Here is a 20,830-nt window from a genome sequence, read left to right as displayed (position 1 = left end):
AAAATCTTTTTAAAATGATTATATGAAGTTATTATAGAATTGTTATTATGGCAGAAGCGTTTTCATGAGTGATTGCAAGAGAAGATGAAGGTCGGGAAGCATTGCTAAACGGGATCACGGAATGAGATGCTCGCTTAGTTCAGTCATCAAGATTGACAGGTATGACCTTAAACTTCTTTGGTAAGGACCCGACGACTTGAACACAGGATAAATTTGTGGGACCCACATGAGCTATTAAGAAAATAATCTAAGAAAACATAAAATAATCTAATTAAAATATAAATCATACCTCAAGGTATTTTATTTGATCTTTCATAATATTATTATTATAATATATATATATATATATATATATACACATACATATAAATATAAAAATGAAATGGCACCATTATATTATAATAACTTAATAAAACGATGTCACCCCATTGATATATTTACATGAACGTATGTAAATATATATTATAAAAATAAACCGAATTATAATTTTTCCAACTCTTTCTTCCAACCTTGTATTTTTCCTTTCTCTTCAACTGATTTAACACTTGGCAATTTCAATTGACAAATAATCTTTTATGTTACAGAAGCCAAGAAGTCTCAATCACTCTCCATATATGGAAGTTGTGAGAGAGACGGATAACACATATTCCATATACCCCGTGTTCATTCTGCTGTTACATTTTTCAGAAATCTCTTTGCCTCCATAACACCCGACTTCTACATATTTACGAATAATTACTTCCACCGATTCCTTGCAATATCGATTGTTAAGCCTTGTTCAACAATACATTTTCTACTCCTTTCCATGCAAGTATTTTGGCAGAGAATCAGAGATTTTATGCATTGAAGTGGCGTCTCAAGCAACTGGAGGGAACTAAACAATTTGCAAGTTCTTCAAACAATATTGAATTCTTATCAGGTCATCAGTTACCATTCCATTGTTTTAAATACAATTTCTATAGCAAACGGCTAGGCACTGGAACTTCTTTTTTATATCTATGATCACGTTATTTAGCTTGCTAAATAATCCTTGTCATTTATAATGAATTTTCTTCTTACTTTCATAGCTTCCATAATCATCATAAAAAGAGTTGAATAGTATCTCTTAAGGAAGAGTTTCCAAGTGTAATAAGAACTTGGATGAATGATACTAATCCCAAGAACATGTTTTATTTTGTCACAATTCATGATAAAAGATATAAACAATGATCAAGAGTAGAATGTTCATAACTATCCAAACACGTGGGATTCACCGGCAATATAGCCATGAATTGGTGAAGAGTTGCAAAGAGTAGAATGCTCATAATCTTCCAAAACACCTGGGATTCACTGGTTGTGTAGCCATGAATGGTGAAGAGGTGGAATAAATTTGCAAGAAAGCAGAAGTGAAATCAAATATGAATAAGTTAAATGAAATATACTTAATAGCTCATGCTCACCCCTGTAATGAAACCTGTTGTCAAGTCGAACGGTGGTGATCGGGTCAATGAACCCATCTGTAATCCTTGGCCAAGGTAGTTTAAGGCATGGTTGCCATCTAATGATCACTTGATGTCAATGGCGCCAGTTATGCAAGCATGTTCGTTTCATAACTGTACAGACATTTTAAACACCAAGATGCTCATATGGCTAGACTAAGAACATCCCAAGCCCGATCCCTAGCTAGGGAGGGTCATTCTAATTTAATAGAATGTGTGGGGATAAATATGGTCCGAGGCTGGGCGGTTAAGCCTATGTCAATGCTTCTCCTCTCACTAAAGCCGAGGCTTGCACAACCAGCTAAAGATCCTCAAGATGAATCTTGTATGTTCTTTCCTTCTTTCCTTGTTAAGCATTTACTTATTTGTATGAAGAAAGGATAGTTGATCTTATTATTTCAGTCATAGTTCAAAATCTCACCGACTTATCGTCGATAAGTCTACTTCTCGCGAGAAGTTTTTTGTGGCGAGAAAACTCAAGCTTTTATCGCCACTTCAGGGCACCAAGAAGTTGGACTTCTCATGGCGAGAAATTGGCAAGAAAACGGCGATATATTGCCAACTTATCGCAATAACTAATTGTCTTCTCGCAAGCGGCATCCAATATATACCCGTGCTTCTAAAAATGCAATTCCATTGTTTCTTTCGCTGCATTTGGCGTTTTGGGTGGTGGAGAAGGGTTTTGGAGCAGCACTTAGGTGTTTGGCAATGATTTGTAACAATTTTCAACGGATTAGGAGCGGATTCGAAGCTCTTTCCAAGCAAATCCAGATCCACAAGTAAGTTTCTCATTTTTTTTTCCTTTTGAGTTAAACTTTTTTTTGTATTCCCATACTTGCATATCATGCATTTGTAATGTTCTCTAATACATTTTATGATTTTAGAGTGAATGAGTCATGACAAAGAGTCAAAGACCTAACACCATCTTTTTGCAATTTTCCCAAAAACAATCAAGTTTTTCTCAATAATTTCAAAACTTTAAGGCTAATACATTTTTTGTTTTTATTCTCTGACTTTCCAGCAAATATGGCTTCCTGTGCATCTGGGGCAGCAGCATCTTCCAGTGGTCCCGTAGCATGTCCATCTGGATTCATAGGCATGCACCCTAAAGGGGCTAGAGACTTTGCATGGAAATATGCCTTTGAAGGAACAGAGTATAATAGTGTCATATGCATAAAATGTGAAAGACAAATCCGTGGAGGCATATCTCATTTGAAGTACCACCTTGCCGATATAGAAAAGCATGACACAGGGATTTGTGATGCGACTAGGGAGGAAATAAAAAAGGAGATGATTGCTTTGCTTAGTGCCCAAGAAGAGAAGAAGTTGAAAAGGGAAAGGGCAAAATTGGCCATGAGGGCAGCCATTTACGAATCGCAAGGTATGTTTCTTTTTAACAATCATTTATTATTTTCTAATCACGACTAATGCTTGTGCTAAAACAATTATCAATTTATCATGATTCATAATGAGATGATGTGGGTTGTGTCATGTGACTAGGTATCCCAGCCACCCTTGATGAAGAAGTAGTTGAGGAGATAGTGGGCTCTTTTCGTGGCCCAAGGATCCACGTACGAAACACACCTACTCGTGGCAGGTCCTCAAGCTCAACTTCCACATCTGTTGGGTCTAGTAGACTGCAAAACTCTTCTATTGATGGTTATTTTGTGCATAGAAATACACCTAGAGCACAACCATCATTGGAGGGTACTGGATGAAACCGTGATATGCATGTGCAACTTGACATTCAATGTGCTGATTTTTGATTTTTAAAAAACTCTCCTTCAATGTTGCAGCAAGTCCATATTTTCTGAATTTTGTGACTAGTTGTACGATAGTAGGAAAGGGCTACAAACCACCTACTCTTGCAGCCTTGAGTGGGAGGTAATTCACTTGTTTCAAACTTTAATACTTTTTATAGTTTTACAATTTACTTTTTTTTGTTGAAAGTATTTTTTCTTAATCAAACTCGTAATTTCATATTTTATTTTGTGCTTGTAGATTGTTGAAAGATGTTGTTTGTAGGGGTAAAGAAGTGGTTGAAGAGAAAATGTTAGAATGGAAACAGTATGGCTGCACCATACTTTCAGATCGATGGACAGATGGAAGAAACCGTACCATCATCAACTTTTTAGTTTCTTGCAAAGATCAAGTGATCTTTCTTAAATCCTTGGATGCCTCGGACAAGATAAAGACAGCTGAGACTTTGGCTCAAATGCTAGAGAATATTGTGAAAGAGGTTGGGGCTGAAAATGTGGTGCAAATCATAACCGATAATGCAGTGGCATATGTGGCAACGGGTAGGATCTTGCAAGAAAAGCATAATACACTCTTTTGGTCTCCTTGTGCAGTGCATGTTATTGACCTTCTTTTAGAGGATATAGGGAAATTGGATTGGGTGAAACCGGTTATAGAGGAAGCAAGGACGATAACAAAATATATCTACAATCACCCTTGGGTCCTTCGCTTGATGAGAGACTACCCCAAAAACGAGGAGTTGGTTAGACCCGCAATCACAAGATTTGCAACAATTTTTTTAATGTTGCAAAGTGTTCTTAAACATATGAATCCTTTGAGGCAAATGTTTGTGTGTCCAAAATGACTACAGTCAAGTTATTCAAAGAAGGTCGATGGGCAGAGTGTTGCACGCATTGTGTTTGACATCCAGTTTTTTGAACGAGCTTCAGAAATTGTGGATGTGAGTTGGAAACTTCAAAATTTGATTTTTTTTTTTTTTTTTACTTATTAATCAAGTCTTTCATTATTATTTTATAACCCTACTCTCTGATTAATAATTGTTTTCTACTTTTCAATTGTAGGTGGTGAAGCCCTTGGTTAAAGTTCTCCGCTTGGTAGATGGGGAACAAACCCCAATGGGGTCCCTTTATGAGGCCATGGATAGGGCGAAAGAGGCTGTAAGAAATAAGTACAGGGGAGAGAGCCTAAAATTTCAGCCCTTATGGGATATTATTGATAGGAGATGGAGCAATCAGCTCCACCAACCCATTCATGTAGTAGGGTATTTCCTCAACCCTTGTTACCGCTTTGCTCCATCATATGTAGATCCCAATGAAGAGGTCATGGAGGGCTTTAGTGAATGCATGCAGAGGATGGTACCCGACATTGCAGTGAGAGACCTCATTGTGGCCGACATGAAAGTGTATCAAAATGCAACGAGCAAACTATTCTCCTCAGCCTTGGCAAAGAGAGGCAGACAAACTCAGACATCAGGTACAATATTTGGAATTTCAAATCTCTCACATGCATGTTAAGTAGATAAATAAGCTATAAAAACTTGTCCTCATCTTGATTTCTAACTCTTTAATATTTATCTTGCAGATGCTTGGTAGCGAAATTGGGGTGGTAATGTCCCAAATCTGCAAAAGCTTGCTCTTCACATCTTATGTCAGCCTTGTAGCTCATCTAGTTGTGAGCATAATTGGAGCTTGTTTGAATCTATTCGCACAAAGAAGAGGAACAAATTGGCACAAAAATGCCTAAATGACCTTGTCTTTGTGCATTATAACCTCAAGTTGCGCATAAGAAAGATAATGGCAACAACAACTAAGCCACTTGATCTGGATGACATAGATCCTTTTGGCAATTGGACAGTAGAGGAGCAGCCTTCACTATTCACTAAGGATGAAATATATGAGTTGGAGAGGAGGCTATGGAGGAGCATGGTTTTGTAGTGGGACTAGACGACATTCTGGAGGAGCGCAGTGAGAATGAGGAGTCTGAGAACAGTGATAGTGAGCACAGTGATGGTGAGGATGAGGATGATGAGGAGTCCTTGCCAAGGCCAACACCAGCACCACCACAAACGACTGCTACGATCAGAGCTGCTAGACCCCCTCCCTCTCCCATAGTTTTTACTAGAACTACTAGGATGGGGAAGAGGAAGATGTAGACTAGTTTCATATTGAACTTGACATTTGTATTTGCTTGTATTTTGGCAAAGACAATTCGGTATTTACTATTTGTAGCTTGTTTCAGAGTTCAGAGTCTATAGACTATGACTACATCGGCATTCCACATGAGGATGCAATTTTGTTACTTATTGCATTTATATATATCTAGATCAGCTTGTTTGGTTTGTTTACTCATTTACTGACTCAATACATGCATCTACTTATTGAATTTTGTGAAAAAAAATGCATTTTTAATTAATTTAAAGTTATTTTTTAAATTTCTGATATTTTCCTGAGAAGTTGCCGATTTTTCTTCGATATTTGCCAAGATATATTTTTTTGGCCTCGCCGAGAAGTGGCCAAGAACGAGAAGTTGAACTATGATTTCAGTTGATGATAAACACAGTTATTTTCAATTGATCATTAAATTAGTTATTTCAATTGATCATAAATACAATTATTTTTAGTTAATCATTACTCTAGTTTTTTTCAGATGATTGTGGATAAAGTTATCTTCAGTTAATCGTTAAACTAGTTATTTTCAGATGAACATTGATATGGTTATGGTTGTTTCAGTTAATTGTTAAAAACAGTTAATGTCATATGAAAAGGATTTCAATTGTCTATTTATGAATGTTAGAATTTCTTTGTTTAAACCGTCTTTGTTTTCGATATGAAGAACCGTTTGTTACATATGGTATCAGAGCGTTGGGTTCAAAACTGAACCTAGGGCACACTACCTTCCATGTAAACCTGAAAAATTCTTAGAATAATTGTACAGGATGCAAGTACGTAAAACACCCCGCAAGAAGGCTCGACATCCCATCTTCCCCTATTTAATTAAAAACATGCCAAAATTTGACTATACTTGCTGCTCCATACCCCAAGATAACGAAACTCTGAACTAGTCATTGCAAGAAATGAAGAAAGAGAGAGTTAAGTGGACTCCTGCTAGTAAAGCAACATATAGGAACAAACTAATTCAAAATCGGAACGCTTGTCAGGGCAACTCTCTTCTGCATTTACATAGATCCTAGATCGTGCGGGATACGTACAGATCTGAGTCAGAACTAAATGCTGAGAAGCAAGATTAGATTTTATGATGTAAATATCCTCAATAGAGGAATTTTTTGTATATAAGGCTTCCATGAATGTAGCAGCAAAGTACGAAGTTAATTAAATAAATTGGGATAATTCGTGTGTTTTACGCATTCGCAAAACTCATTTGTTGTAGGTACACTTTAAAATATATATATATATATATATATATAAATTGATTCAATAAATTGATACAATTTTTGTAAATTCACAGGTTAAACCAGTAAGCAAAACAAAATGAACAACGACAAGAATGTTGCAGATCATGACATGGTCGGTGAAAGCACACAATCATCCACTGATTTGTTACTTCAGATTTTGCAAGAAATGCAACTGAAGTTGGATAATATGGAAAGGTGAATGAATGAGATGGCAACCCAAATGGGGCATAACCATGAGGAAACACAATCATCACCTCCTCTTAGAACACAAACAGAAGTCTCTAGATATAATAAGGAAACCTCTTCACCCATTCAAACTGAAAAACAAAAAAAACAAGAAATAGTGGTTGCAGCAGATATTAAGAAAATCAAACCACCCAAATTTATCGATTCTGAGTTCGGAGAGGATGCAGAGGCTTGGTTAACTGAAATGGAACAGTATTTTGAAATTAGGAACTTCTCGAAAACCTCAAAAGTGATTTGGGGAATATACCATTATATTGGAGACGCTGCAACCTGGTGGGGAAACACCAAAGTTGAGCAGAACATTAAAACCATTGAGATTACTTGGGAGAAATTTGTAACCATTTTTAGAAATCGCTGGCTACCCTAAACCTTTTATGACCAAAAACTTCTGGACTTCCAAAAATTGAAGCAAGGAGACATGATTGTACATAAGTACTGAGAGAAATTTACCTGACTATTGAAGTATGTACCAGCATATCAGCAAGATAAAAATCTGAGGGTGAGAAAATTCATTATGGGTCTGAATAACAGAATAGGAGCAATTGATGTTCTCACTCCTCAAACTATGGAGGAAGCTCTAGAGAAGTTTATTCGACAGGAATACAAAATCAAGAAGGATGACTCCATCTGGGATAATAAAAGGAAAACAAATTGGAATACGAAAGGTGCAGATACCGGATCCCAAAAAAAATAGTTTAAGGATTTCAAATATAGCAAGCCAGAATCAAAAGGAAACGGAGTCAAGGATGTTAAAAGTAATTTTAGTACAAGTAAGAATAATAAGAGTAATGAAAGGAAGGGGCCACCTTCATAATGTTTCAATTGTGGAGGAGATCATTATGCTAATAAATGCCATGTCAGACCCAACACCAATCAGCTGCAACGACCACGTCTTCCACAACAACAACAAGTTTATCAGCAAAGGATCCATGCAGCCTTGGACAATAGACAAGTAGAACAACAAATAGGCCCGATTGAAACTCCAAGTAAGATCTATAACAACCATGTCTCTATTTTAATTGATACTGGAGGCTTCTGAATGTTTTATATCACCCAAACTATTAAGTAGATTTCCAAAGATACCTAGTTTAATAGCAAATCCATGGACAGTCAAATATGCAAACCAGTCAAGGGTTAAGGTAGAGTAGCGTCTGTTTGAGGCTCAGGTTGATTTTCCAAACTTCTCCACGGAATTGAATTTGTATGTAGCACCTCTTGCGTCATACGACATTATCATAGGCATTAATTGGCTCAATGAGCATAAGGCCAAGGTGGATTGTCTTGCCAGAACTGTAAATTGTCTGGATGATGAAGGTAGACCTACCAGCATTATAGGGATTAAATATGAAATTAAATCAGAACAGATATCTGCCATGCAACTTAAGAAATATGGAAGAAAAGGCTGTGAGATCTTCACAGTAAGAGTTAAAGACTTGAGAGATTCTAAAAACACCACATATGGAGATGACTACATTTTTGAAGATGGGGAAATGAGAGAAAAGTTAAAGGAGTCCTTCAAAGAAAAATATCCCTATCTAAAGAAATATCAAGATGTATTCCCTGAAGAACTTCTTGCTCTACCACCTTCCCGAGTTTTTGATTTTACCATAGATTTGATACAAGGAGTAGAACCCATTTCTCGAGCACCATATCGAATGACTACCACAGAATTAATGGAGTTGCAAATACAACTACAGGATATGTTAAACAAGAAATTGATCCGGCCCAGTGTTGTTTGTTAGGAAGGAGGACGGGACCATGAGGTTATGCATAGATTACAGAATGCTCAATAAGGTTACCATCAAGAACCGGTATCCACTTCTTAGAATAGATGATCTTTTTTATCAAATGAAAGGCGCAACAGTGTTTTCAAAAATTGATTTGAGGTCAGGGTGTCATCAGCTTTGTATTAAAGACGAAGATATTCACAAAACTATATTTAGGACTAGGTATGGGCATTATGAATTTATAGTGTTACCCTTCGGATTAACCAATGCTCTAGCAGCTTTTATGAACTTAATGACTAGCATATTTCAAGATTGTCTAGATAAGTTTGTGCTGGTCTTTATAGATGATATTTTAATCTATTCAAAGAATGAGGAAAAACATAAAAAACATCTAAAAAAAGTTTTGCAAAGGTTAAGAGAACATAAATTATATGGAAAATAGTATAAATGCGCTTTCTATCAAAAGGAAATTCAATATTTAGGGCACATTATATCAGCTCGGGGAATAGTTGTAGATCTGTCAAATATCAAAGCAATTAATGAATGGCCTATAACTAAAAATGTGACACAAGTTAGAAGTTTTATGGGATTGGCAGGATTTTATAGGAAATTTGTCAGGAATTTCTCCAAAATAGCTTATCCGATTACATCACTTCAGAGAAAGGGAAAGAAATTGCTCATAAATTCATAAAAGAAATTTTTAGATTGCATGGAATTGCAGAGAAAATTATTTCAAACAGGGATGCTAGGATAACTTCCAAATTTTGGCAAACATTATTTTCAGCACTAGGTACTAAACTAAACATCAGTTCAGCTTATCATCATGAGACAGATGGTCAAACAGAAAGAGTAAACCAAGTATTAGAAGATCTTTTCAGAGTTTACTGTATGGATCACCAATACCAATGGGAAACATATTTACCTTTGGTGAAATTTGCGTATAACAATTCCTATCAATCCACCATTAAAATGGCCCCCATTGAGGCTTTATATGGCCGCAAATGTAGAACTCCTGTGAGTTGGAATCGCTTGGAAGACAAAATTATTGTTGGACCTGAAATGCTTAAGGAAATGGAAGAATAGATAATCTAGATTCGTCAAAGATCGAAGGAAGCTAATGACAAACAAAAAAGTATAACACATGGGAAAAGAACACCTAGAGAATTCTCAGTGGGAGAAAAAGTACTATTAAGTGTAAAACCTCAAAAGAGTACTATCAAGTTTGGTAAGAATGCCAAGTTAGCCCCAAGGTATGTGGGACCCTTTGAAATATTGGAGGTTGTGAACCTAATAGTTTACAGAATTGTTTTACCACCAACCCTTGCCAGGATGCATGACATCTTCCATGTGTCGTACCTTAAGAAATACATTACTTATCATGATCATATAATTGATTGGAACCTATTACAGGTGTGAGAACTAGGGGTGGTAGAAATAGAACCACTCAGAATACTCGAGGTGCATAAGCTATGCTTACGAAATTGGGAGGTGACACAATGCAAGGTCCAGTGGGATCAGTATGCAAAGGAAAATGCCACTTGGGAGGATTATCATGAAATTTTTCAAAAATACCCTCATCTTTTCTCTAGGGCTAGAACATGAACATTTCCTTTCTTTTCTTAAATTAAACTGACTAAATATTGTTTAAAGTTTTGTTGTAATATTCATCGAGGACGATGAAAATTTTAAGGGGGAGGGTATATTACATCCTAGAATTTTGACCTAATTTTTAAACTTGCTCATAACCATTGGATTTAACAAATTCTTCTTTCTTGATCATGTGAAATAGGTAGTTATTTATATACGTTGTGTTAACTATTAATGAAGATGGTCGTTAACCATTAACTATAATTTGATGTTAGCAGTTGCTTGATTTTGAAATTATGATTATTAATTTAAAGTCTTTTAAAAATGTTTATATGAAATTATTATAGAATTATTATTATGGCGGACGTGTTTTCATGAGTGATTGCAGGAGAAGATGAAGGGGGGGAAGCATTGCTAAACGGGATCATCGGAATGGGATGGTCGCTTAGTTCAATCATCAGGAGTGGCAGGTATAACCTTAAACTTCTTTGGTAAGGACCCGACGACTTGAACACAGGATACATTTGTGGGACCCACATGAGCTATTAAGAAAATAATCTAAGAAAACATAAAATAATATAATTAAAATATAGAATGTACATCAAGGGATTTTATTTCATCGTTCATCATATTACTATAATATATATATATATATATATATATATATATATATATATATATATATATATATATATATATATATATATATATATATATACGTACATATAAATATATAAATGAAATGGCACCATTATATTATAATAACTTAATAAAAATTGATGTCACCCCATTGATATATTTACATGAGCGTACTTAAATATATATTATAAAAATAAACCGAATTATAATTTTTCCAACTCTTTCTTCCAACCTTGTATTTTTCCTTTCTTTTCAACCGATTTAACACTAGGCAATTTGAATTGACAAATAATCTTTTATGTTACGGAAGCCAAGAAGTCCCGATCACTCTCCATATATGGAAGTCGTGAGAGTGATGGGTAACACATATTCCATATACCCGATGTTCATTCTGCTGTTACATTTTTCAGAAATCTCTTTGCCTCCATAACACCCGACTTATACATATTTATCAATAATTACTTCCGCCGATTCCCTGCAATATCGATTGTTAAGCCTTGTTCAATAGCATGTTTTCTACTCCTTGCCATGCAAGTATTTTGGCTGAGAATCAGCTATTTTATGCATTGAAGTGACGTCTCAAGCAACTAGAGGGAACTGAAAAATTTGCAAGTTCTTCAAATAAATACCGAATTCTTATCAGGTCATGAGTTAGCATTCCATTGTTTTAAATACAATTTCTACAGCAAACGGCTAGGCATTGGAACTTCTTTTTTATATCTATGATCATGTTATTTAGCTTGCTAAATAATCCTTGTCATTTATAATGAATTTTTTTCTTACTTTCATAGCTTCCATAATCATCATAAAAAGAGTTTCCAATCCAAATGAAGATTTCTTACACAACCGCCATTTGTAATAGTGTTCCCTCACTTTTTGGGAAATTCCCATTTTGAACATTTAACTTCACCATGAAATTTTATCCATTTACTTGACTTTTTAAATCTTCCATTTTTTATTTTCACAAGCATATTAAATATTGGGAAACAATTCCTACAAAAAAAAAAATTATCCAATTTGATCAATTTTCTATTCTAATTATTTTTTCAAATATTAATTAATTAAATATCAAAATGGAAACAATATTTAATTAATTTTAACTTCAAATACAAAAAATCGCTTTATTTCAAGCTTTCACCTAACCCAATTTTCCAAAGTTTAATAAGAAGAGGAAAAAAATAATAAAGATTATGGTTCCTAGCCAACCTAGGCAAATCGAAGCCCATGGGCATACCTAGGGGACCTTCGGCCCAAAATCTCACACCCTACTTGCTCCCATAATCAACCAAAAAGGAAACCAAAATCCACGAGTTTTACTAAGTGAATTTGTAATTGTTAAGTTTTGAGCCCAAAAATCAATGAAGATAAACAGCAATAAGAAAGAGCCAAATAACTAAAACATTAACCACCAGAATTACCCTGGGAAAACCCTCCTACTATGAAGGGAAAAACCCAGCCACACAACAAAATATCATTATATTGATCATAAAAGTTCAAGTACATAGGTTTCTACTTGATTGATTTACAATATACCAAGCAATCATATAAATAGATTGCATAAGACTCTTCACCTATCATACGAAGGTCTCTTTGAGTCCCAAAAATAAGACCCTTCATATTTCCACATATTTAACACTTCATATTTTCATACGCATGACTCTTCGCATGACATATGACACATGTCCTTTTACATAAAATAATAACTTAAATATGATCACAAATATCTCTTTCAGTTGAAGATTACCATAATGGTCATAACAAACAAATTTCTCTCTAATAAAATCAGAGATAAAGATCTTTGTCGCAGCTACAATCTTCAACAGTAATGTCCCCATTTTTAGCAGGTCCCTAGAATGGTCTTTATCAGTTCACCATTGCAACCCTCACGAGCTGACCATGGGATTTGAGGGTCTCAGTTGTGGACTTGCTATTTTTAGTAAGTCTATTTTTGGTTTTCTCTATTTTTGGCAGTGCAATTGGTGGCATTGATGGTCATCGTCTGCATTTGATTGAGCTATGTACTGATGAAGTCCATATTTATCAATTTATTAAAGAGGTTTCACATTTATTAAGGCAATTTATGTTATTTATTATAAAATGGAAATGTGAACGTGAGGCCTCTTAAGTGAAAAGTGTCTTCATGAAGCCAAGTGTTAGAAAAAGTTATTTATTTAAAAGAAATTGATGGAAGCTTCTAATTGAATGTTGTGTTGAGGAAGCTACTTTAATAAAAGGTGCATTGGTGAAGCTAAATTGCATTACAAAAGAAGGCTTCATGAAGCAAATTGATCATCCATTTTGTCTATTGATTTTTATTGTCTTGAGAGGGTTTTGGAGTTTGGTGAATTCAATTCCACTACTGAAGTATAGTGGTTTGATCTGAGGGTTTTAAGTTAGAGCTTTCGCTTTCAGTACCTACTGAAGTTGAGTGAAAAATTGACTAGTGGAGAATTTCAGTTCTTCTCATATTGTATTGATTGTAGATGAGAAGAATTCTATTGCTGAGAATTGTGAGTGGAAACTTTGGAATTTAGTATTAGCATTTTCTGAGAATCATTGGTTGTCTTTCCATTACTGTTTTGTTGTTCCTTGGAAGAATTTCATGGTAAATCGTATATGCATTTGGGAGTTTATCTACACTAGGTTTTGGCGTCCAACTTCCTTGGCCTTGTGTAAATCTTGCATATCAAAACGCCTAATTACCTGTTACAAGTGTGGAGTTTTTTTGTTCATCATAGTGGGGAATTATTGCTAACTAGCGACGCTTTTACCTGCAAAAAATTGTGGGCCTTAACTACTGCAAATTGGCGGTTTGTGTTTGGAAAACCCCATGTGCATTCATTGATAATCGAGCAACACATTTGTTGGATGGTTCGGGTTGTGTATGTCCCATTTGGTCTTTACTACGATGCCATTTAGGCAGTACCTGTTTAGGTGGTTGTTGAACCACAACTACAACATCAATAAAGGTTGTCGTGGTTCATTGTTTTGGTCCAGTGTTCACTTGAAACTGGACAATCCTTGCTTATATTAGGTTCATGTTATTATTGTCACATTTTCTTAATTGGCATTTACAGTTTGAGTTGTTCCCATTACCACCTTTGCATATTGTACAAATTGTTTAAATCATATTTCTGTATTTCAATTAGCTCTTGTATAATCATATATTCAAAAAACCAAAAAAGCATAAAACGGCAAAAAGAACAAAGAAATTTGCATATTATCATCCTAGCTAGCAAAGTCAGTTTTGGTTCATCACAGTGATGTAACAACAGTTTCCTGTAAGCCTGCAAGAATTGGGCTCAGAGTTATTGTGATCAGTGCTTATATTCATAGATTGCTAGTGACTGATTATTCAGCTTTATGGCTCAGAGGTTTATTCTAGGTAGACATTTTACCTCCAAGGGTCACACTTCTCCACCCATAGATGGTGATCCTAAGATACAGTTTGGTGCTATGGGTGACAGAGGTGTCGGTAGTCCGAGTGGTTCAGCTGATACAAGTTTTAGAGATGTTGGCATTGAATCTGAGGTGGAAAGAGCGGCTTGAGAGACATTACAGGATCTTGTGCATGGTCAGCAGCTTAATGAAATGCTACAATAGATTGTACTCCCTAGAGACCAGAGTAGGGAGAGAGGTGATCAAGATGCGTCTGTCAATTCTCACAGGTCCTAAGTTAATGACAAGTTCAGAGATAGTGACAGAATTAGAGTAGAGGACCAGGTCAGGATAGTTAGCAAAGTTGTCAAGACAATATATAATGGCACATATGTTAGGTCGCAGAGGCCCACATTTCAGACCTGAGGCAGATGCAGTCAATACTCAAACTGAGGCTGCACCTCTTGCAAATGATGTGGTGGTACATTTTGCAAAGTGGGATGCTCTACCATAGGAAAGAAAGCAACACTTGAATTTTGATGGATTCCTGACACAAAAGAGGGAGCATTCTAGAGAGCACTGCACTTGAGAGGTAGAGACCTCAACAGATTGATTTAAGTGAGGTGGCCAGTAAGATGACACTAGAGCACTTTGATGGTTGTGGTAGAGTGACAGCTCAAGCTTGGGTCCATAAGCTCGATACATGTTTGGTATTGTGTTAGATGACTAGAGGGGCGCTATTAGATTTGGTGTGTTACATTTTGATGGAGTTGCTCACGATTGGTGGTATCATGGATTGGTTTCACTTCATCATGATCAGATCACTTCCTATTAGGAGTCTGTGGAGCAATTGATAGAAAGATTTGATAGGAAGGATCCTAAGGTATTTTTCAGAGATTTGGCTCAACTAAGGTAGACTAGTGGCCTAGAGGCTTATATCAATGAGTTCTAGAGACTCTCAATGATGGTTTATGACAAATATGAGTAGAGGCAAGTGATGTTAGTCATGGAGGGATTAGTTGAGCCGCCTTGTGGATGGGTTAAGTCATTGGACCCATCTACTCTATAGGAGGCTATGTAGAAAGCAAGAGACCTTGGGGCATCTTCTCGAGGCAAGTTTTCTTCTAAGTTTTTTGCCCCTCCGCTTTCTGATGAGGAGCACCCACCAGTTACTAAGGATAAGGGGAAATCAATTGGGAAGGTTAATGTTTCTTCACGAGAGGATCTAAGGAGGAGACATCTTTGATTTCATTTTGATGAGATTGAGGCTAAGTCATCACAGCAGCCTTAGAATTTTGGTGGGAATGATCAAAGTAGCAGTAGTGTATACGATGATGAGTATTTATAGTCTCATATTCGACCCACATGTTCAGGACCTGCATTGGGTGCAGAGTTTGTCTATGCCTAAGTTGGATTTTTGGCAGGATGGTTGGGTTGATGCACTAAAGGATAGCATGTGAGATCTACTATGGAGTCGTCTTCTGGTGACAGTTTGGCTTTAACATCATCAATTCAGGTATTGGGCGCTATTTTATAGATTGTATTGTTGGTCCTGATGATGTTATGGCATGTATCGGTTCAATGATGACAAGGTCGTCGCATGGTTCTTTCTATGGGATCCTGGAGGAGGTTGGAGTTCAGTGTGTTGTAGATTGCTTGAGAGCAAGCAATATTGGGGAGGGAGGACTATAATGTCCCCATTTTTAGCAGATCCCTGCAGTTGTCTTAGTCAATTCACCATCACGACCCTCGTGAGCTGACAGTGGGATTTGAGGGTCCCAATTGTGGACTTGCTATTTTTAGTACGTCTGTTTTGGGTCATTTCTATTTTCGATAGAGCCATTGGTGGCATTGACAGTTGGCCATCATTTGCATTGGATTGAGTTATTTATTGATGAGGCCCATATTTATTAATTTATTAATGACGTATCACATTTATTAAGGCACTTTATGTTATTTAATGTTATAAAATGGAATTGTGAGCATGAAGCCTCTTTAGTGAAAAGTGTCTTCATGAAGCCAAGTGTTAGAAAAAGTTATTTATTAAAACAGAAATTGATGGAAGCTTGTAATTGAATGCTGTGTTGAGGAAGCTAGTTTTAGTGAAAGGCGTATTGGTGAAGCTAAATTGCATTATAAAAGAAGTCTTCATGAAGCAAATTGATCATCCATTTTGTCTATTGATTTGTATTGTCTTGAGAGGGTTTTGGAGTTTGGTTTCATCTAAGGGTTTGAAGCCAGAGCTACCTCTTTCTGTATCTACTGTGGCTGAGGGCCAAAATGACTACTCGAGAACTTCAGTTTCTTCTCATACTGTATTCACTGTAGCTGAGAAGAATTCTATTGCTGAGAATTGTGAGTGGAAACTCTGGAACTTAGAATTTGCATTTTCTGAAAATTGTTGGGTCTATTTCGATTACTATTTTGCTGTTGCTTGGAAGACATTTCATGCTGAAAGTTTATGGTAATTCATATCTGCATTTGGTGGTTTATCTACACTGGATTTCGGTGTCCAACTTTCTTGTCTTTGTGTATGCTGTTCTTGCATATCAAAATGCCCAATTAACTGTTACAGGCTTTGGTGTTTTCTGTTCATCGCAGTGGGGAATTATTGCCGCTTTTACCTGCAAAAACTCGATTGTCTCAAGTACTGCAAATTGGCGACTTGTCTTTGGTAAACCCCAAGCGCACTCGCTGATAACTAGGTGACACATTTGGTGGATGGTTCAGGCTGTGTAAGTCCCGTCTGGTTTTTGCTGCAATGCCATTTAGACGTCACCTGTTCAGGCTGCTGTTGAACCACAACTACAATATCAGACAAGGCCGTCGTGGTTCACATTTTTGGTCCACCGATTGCTTGAAACTGGACAATCCTTGCTTATATCAGGTTCATGTAATATTGTCTCAATTTCTTAATTGGCATTTACAGTTTGAGTTGTTCACATTACCAAGTTTGCATATTGCATTGATTGTTTAAATCATATTTCAGTATTTCAATCAGCTCTTGTATATCCACATATTCAAAAAAAACTAGAAAAAGGCATAAAAAGCCAAAAAGAACAAAAAAAAAATTACATATCATCATCCTCGCCAGCAGAGCCAGTTTTGGTTCATCAGAGAATTGGTAGCATAGCTTAAGTATAGTCATAATCAAACTTACTGTTGCACTTCCCAATAACCATCACCTCTCCAAAAAAGTTTCTCCTTTTTATTAAGCCCTTATCGGTGATCTTTCAACCTGTAATTTTCTACAGATTGAGTTCCAATACCAATTGGTTGTTTCCTATATTGATGTGCTTGTAAATAATTGCACATGGAATAAGGTTAAGCACAAGAGAAATATTTTACTGTAACATGAATGGTTTTCTTCATTTAATAACTACTGTTCTTTTGGGTTTTTCTTATGCCCCTTGGGAATGCTTTGATTTAAACATTGATTTTGTAAAATTGTGCCCTAGATGGTTTTTAGATTTAATTTAAACAGTGGTTTTGTAAAATTGTGCCCTGGATGGTGTCTAGATTTAATTTAAAGTGATTTTGTAAAATTGTGCCCTAGATGGTTCCTAGAATTAACTTAAACAGTGGTTTTGAAAAATTGTGCCCTAGACAACTTTTGGATTTAATTAAATTGTAGTATGTAAAATTGTGCCCTAGATAGTTTTTGAATTTCACTAAACCTTGGTTTGAATTATGTTATCTAGTAATGATGATTTCAGTTTGAGGTGCATTGGATTGCATTGGTTAATATTGTTGCATATGATCAAACAAGTCTGATACATATGTAATTGGTGCCTTGCATTATGTATTTTTGTGAGATTACTATGCTATGATAACAGACTGACTATTGTTGCTTGGCAAGTGGGCGCAGGATCGATATGGCCTCTTAGAGAAGGGGGGGATGGGGGAGGTATCATCAAGAAAGAGGGGAAAGATATGGTAATGGTCACTGATGGATTGGAGTTGCAGAGGGGGGTAAGTACTAACTAGAAATGATTGGGTTACCTTGTCAAACCGGATTCTTGATATGATTGTAAGATGATTGTGTTCACTTGTATCTTCGATTATTGGATATAAACCATGAAATCATTTGATTGTTGATACCACCGACTTGCACCATATATGTTGCGTCAACCTTGTCTAACTCATTGAGGAAGCCTAGCAATGTTTACTTTTATTTTTAATGTAAAACTTAGCAAGTGATGATAAATAAGATGTATGTATTTGTAGTCGTGATATATACATGTGTTTACATGTGTGGTTAATGGTTTGAACACCATAGTAGAATTGCCCACACATATGTAAATATATGGTAGGTATATATTTTGACTAAATGTACATAAGTGCTTTATATTATTACTTGCTAGCACTTAGATACCCAAAACATGTACAATTTAATATAATGACAAATATATTAATGTAGACAACATTTCATTGTACTACAAAGTGACCACTTCATAAAACTTGACAGTGAGTTGAAGTTGCCATAATCTCATGAAGGCTTAGCTCAGACTATGCTTTGACCCACTTTGATCCACCACCTCAAGCGTATACAAACTGGGAATGAATTCATTGGTCATTTTATGAGTTGATGGGAAAACATAATTCAATGAATTTATATATTTCGTAACAACATCAGAACAAAAGATTTATTGAGGAGTATATCTATTCCAAACACGATGGGTAATGGCGGAAAAATAGTGTCGATTCACCAACTTAGGGATGCCATTCCTTGTGTTGGTATGTCTCATTGTAGAAACGGTTTTAGACATTCTTAAAAAGGCTGGGATTGAAAACGCAGTGAGGAAGGAACACTCACGGGAAGTCTGAGACTGTTCGTAACCTGCACGTAGCTTGGTGTTGGTGTTGGGTATCAATGACAGTTTCCTCTACTGTTAAACAACAGGCACATCTTCTCCCTGCTTCTTTATTGCATAGAAATGGTGGAACCAGTAACCAGTAGTAATTCCTTCCTTAATTTTAATTTGGTTTTATCGCGGCATTAAAAATTCAAAGTAATCTATAGCTGTAGCAAAGGGTTCTAAAATTAAGAGCCGGGCATGGTTGTGCTGATCCATTCTGTGCAATCTGTAGAAGTAGTAAGCTTGCCTTTGCACATTCTGGGTCATCCTTGCTTTCTCATTGAAACAATACTAGGAATTAGTTCGTTGTCGTTTAATACTGAGAAAAAAACAAACTGTAGAAGCATTAAGCCGTTAAGAGTTTATTATGTCTGAAAAGAATGAAGAGATTTGGTGCATGCAGCTCTTACAAGCTCAGAAGTTCCTAGCACCGTCATATACAGAGAGAAAATACAGTGTTTGCATTTCCATATATTTGTCTTGGATAGAGTCTGTACCTACAAGAAGTAATAAGCTTGCACAAATGCTATTTTTTCATAGCTGAAAGGAAACTTATGAACTTTCTGTCTAGGAAAAACGTGCTCTCAATAGAATGTAGCAGACGTGTGTAATGCGAAAAACACTAAGTCCAGAGATGAAAAAAAAGTTATACACTTAGCAGGAAACATGGTTAAACAGCCTGTGATGGCAATTTCTTATAATTTATGATTGGTTGATGCCGTACTGCAGCACCTATGTTGAGAATCAAACTCTGCAGGAATTCACAAACTGATCTTTCACAGTCAAGAACGCTTTGATTTACTGTTGTCTAGCACTTCTATGAATACATTGAATAGGACCCTCCACGAACATAGAGTAATGTTAAAGATACTCTGCAGCCAACTCCAACCAGTTCTAATTGAATAATAAGAATTGATTAGAAAATGTGAAACGAGATGTTTCACTACTGACTTTTTGAGCCGAGAGAAGTTTTCTCACCGTCAAGACTGTTCGGTGTTACTAGCAAACTTAATGGGTGGTTTAAACATGCAGCTGAACACTATAGACCAGAGAATTGAAAACATATGACGATACTGAATCAGCCAACTAACAGAGCTGTTCTCTTATTTGCTTGGTGTGACAAACTGGTAGAGCATTTTTGGTACTGTGTCCAGATGATTTTTCTCAAAATCCAATCACACTAGCAAACTGAAAAAGAAAAAACCCATTTAACCTCATTAATTTTCATCAAGTTTAATAGTCAATCATTTTGGCATACCTATAAAAGGTTTTGGTGCTTTCAAATGGCTTCACTTTTCGAGCCCAAAAATCCCCCATTTGCTTTTATTCTTGATTTGTACCTATGACAACAGAGGTATTTAATGTTTTTGTTTTTTGTTTTTTGTTTTTTTGCTTTAAACATGTTCAGATCCCAGAAGCAAAAGAGCCATCCTAATTGCCTGAAAAAAGAGCTAAAACAATAATAGGTCCCCTATTCTTCTATGGCCCTTACTATTCTAAGGGGCGATAGATGACAGCTGACAAGAGTGAACACCTATCCTACCAATATCATATGGGGAGTTGGTCATTGTTTCCTTAGAGAAAAGACTGAAAAAGGCTACACTGTTTTTCAAAAACAGTGAACAGGCCTAAAACTTTTACCCCCTGGTCAACCAATGTTATCATCTTGGAAATTAACACAGGCCCAGAGGGATTGAGTTCAATAATTAGTTGGCTCCACCAACTTTCACATTGGTTTCAGCAGAA

The 20,830-nt window shown here is 36.1% G+C and overlaps 1 protein-coding gene across 5 annotated transcripts in view; it reads right to left on the bottom strand.

Annotated features, from left to right (window-relative positions):
• The window catches only part of OVA4 (Nucleotidylyl transferase superfamily protein), a 265,199-nt gene that overhangs the window by 148,958 nt on the left and 95,411 nt on the right, over window positions 1-20,830 (bottom strand). The gene's annotated exons all lie outside the window — the stretch shown is intronic.

Source organism: Cupressus sempervirens, chromosome 6, assembly GCF_028749045.1.
Source record: "Cupressus sempervirens isolate cs-2001-9-10 chromosome 6, ASM2874904v1, whole genome shotgun sequence".
NCBI lineage: Eukaryota > Viridiplantae > Streptophyta > Pinopsida > Cupressales > Cupressaceae > Cupressus > Cupressus sempervirens.
This window is presented reverse-complemented; position numbering and strand designations above follow the sequence as displayed.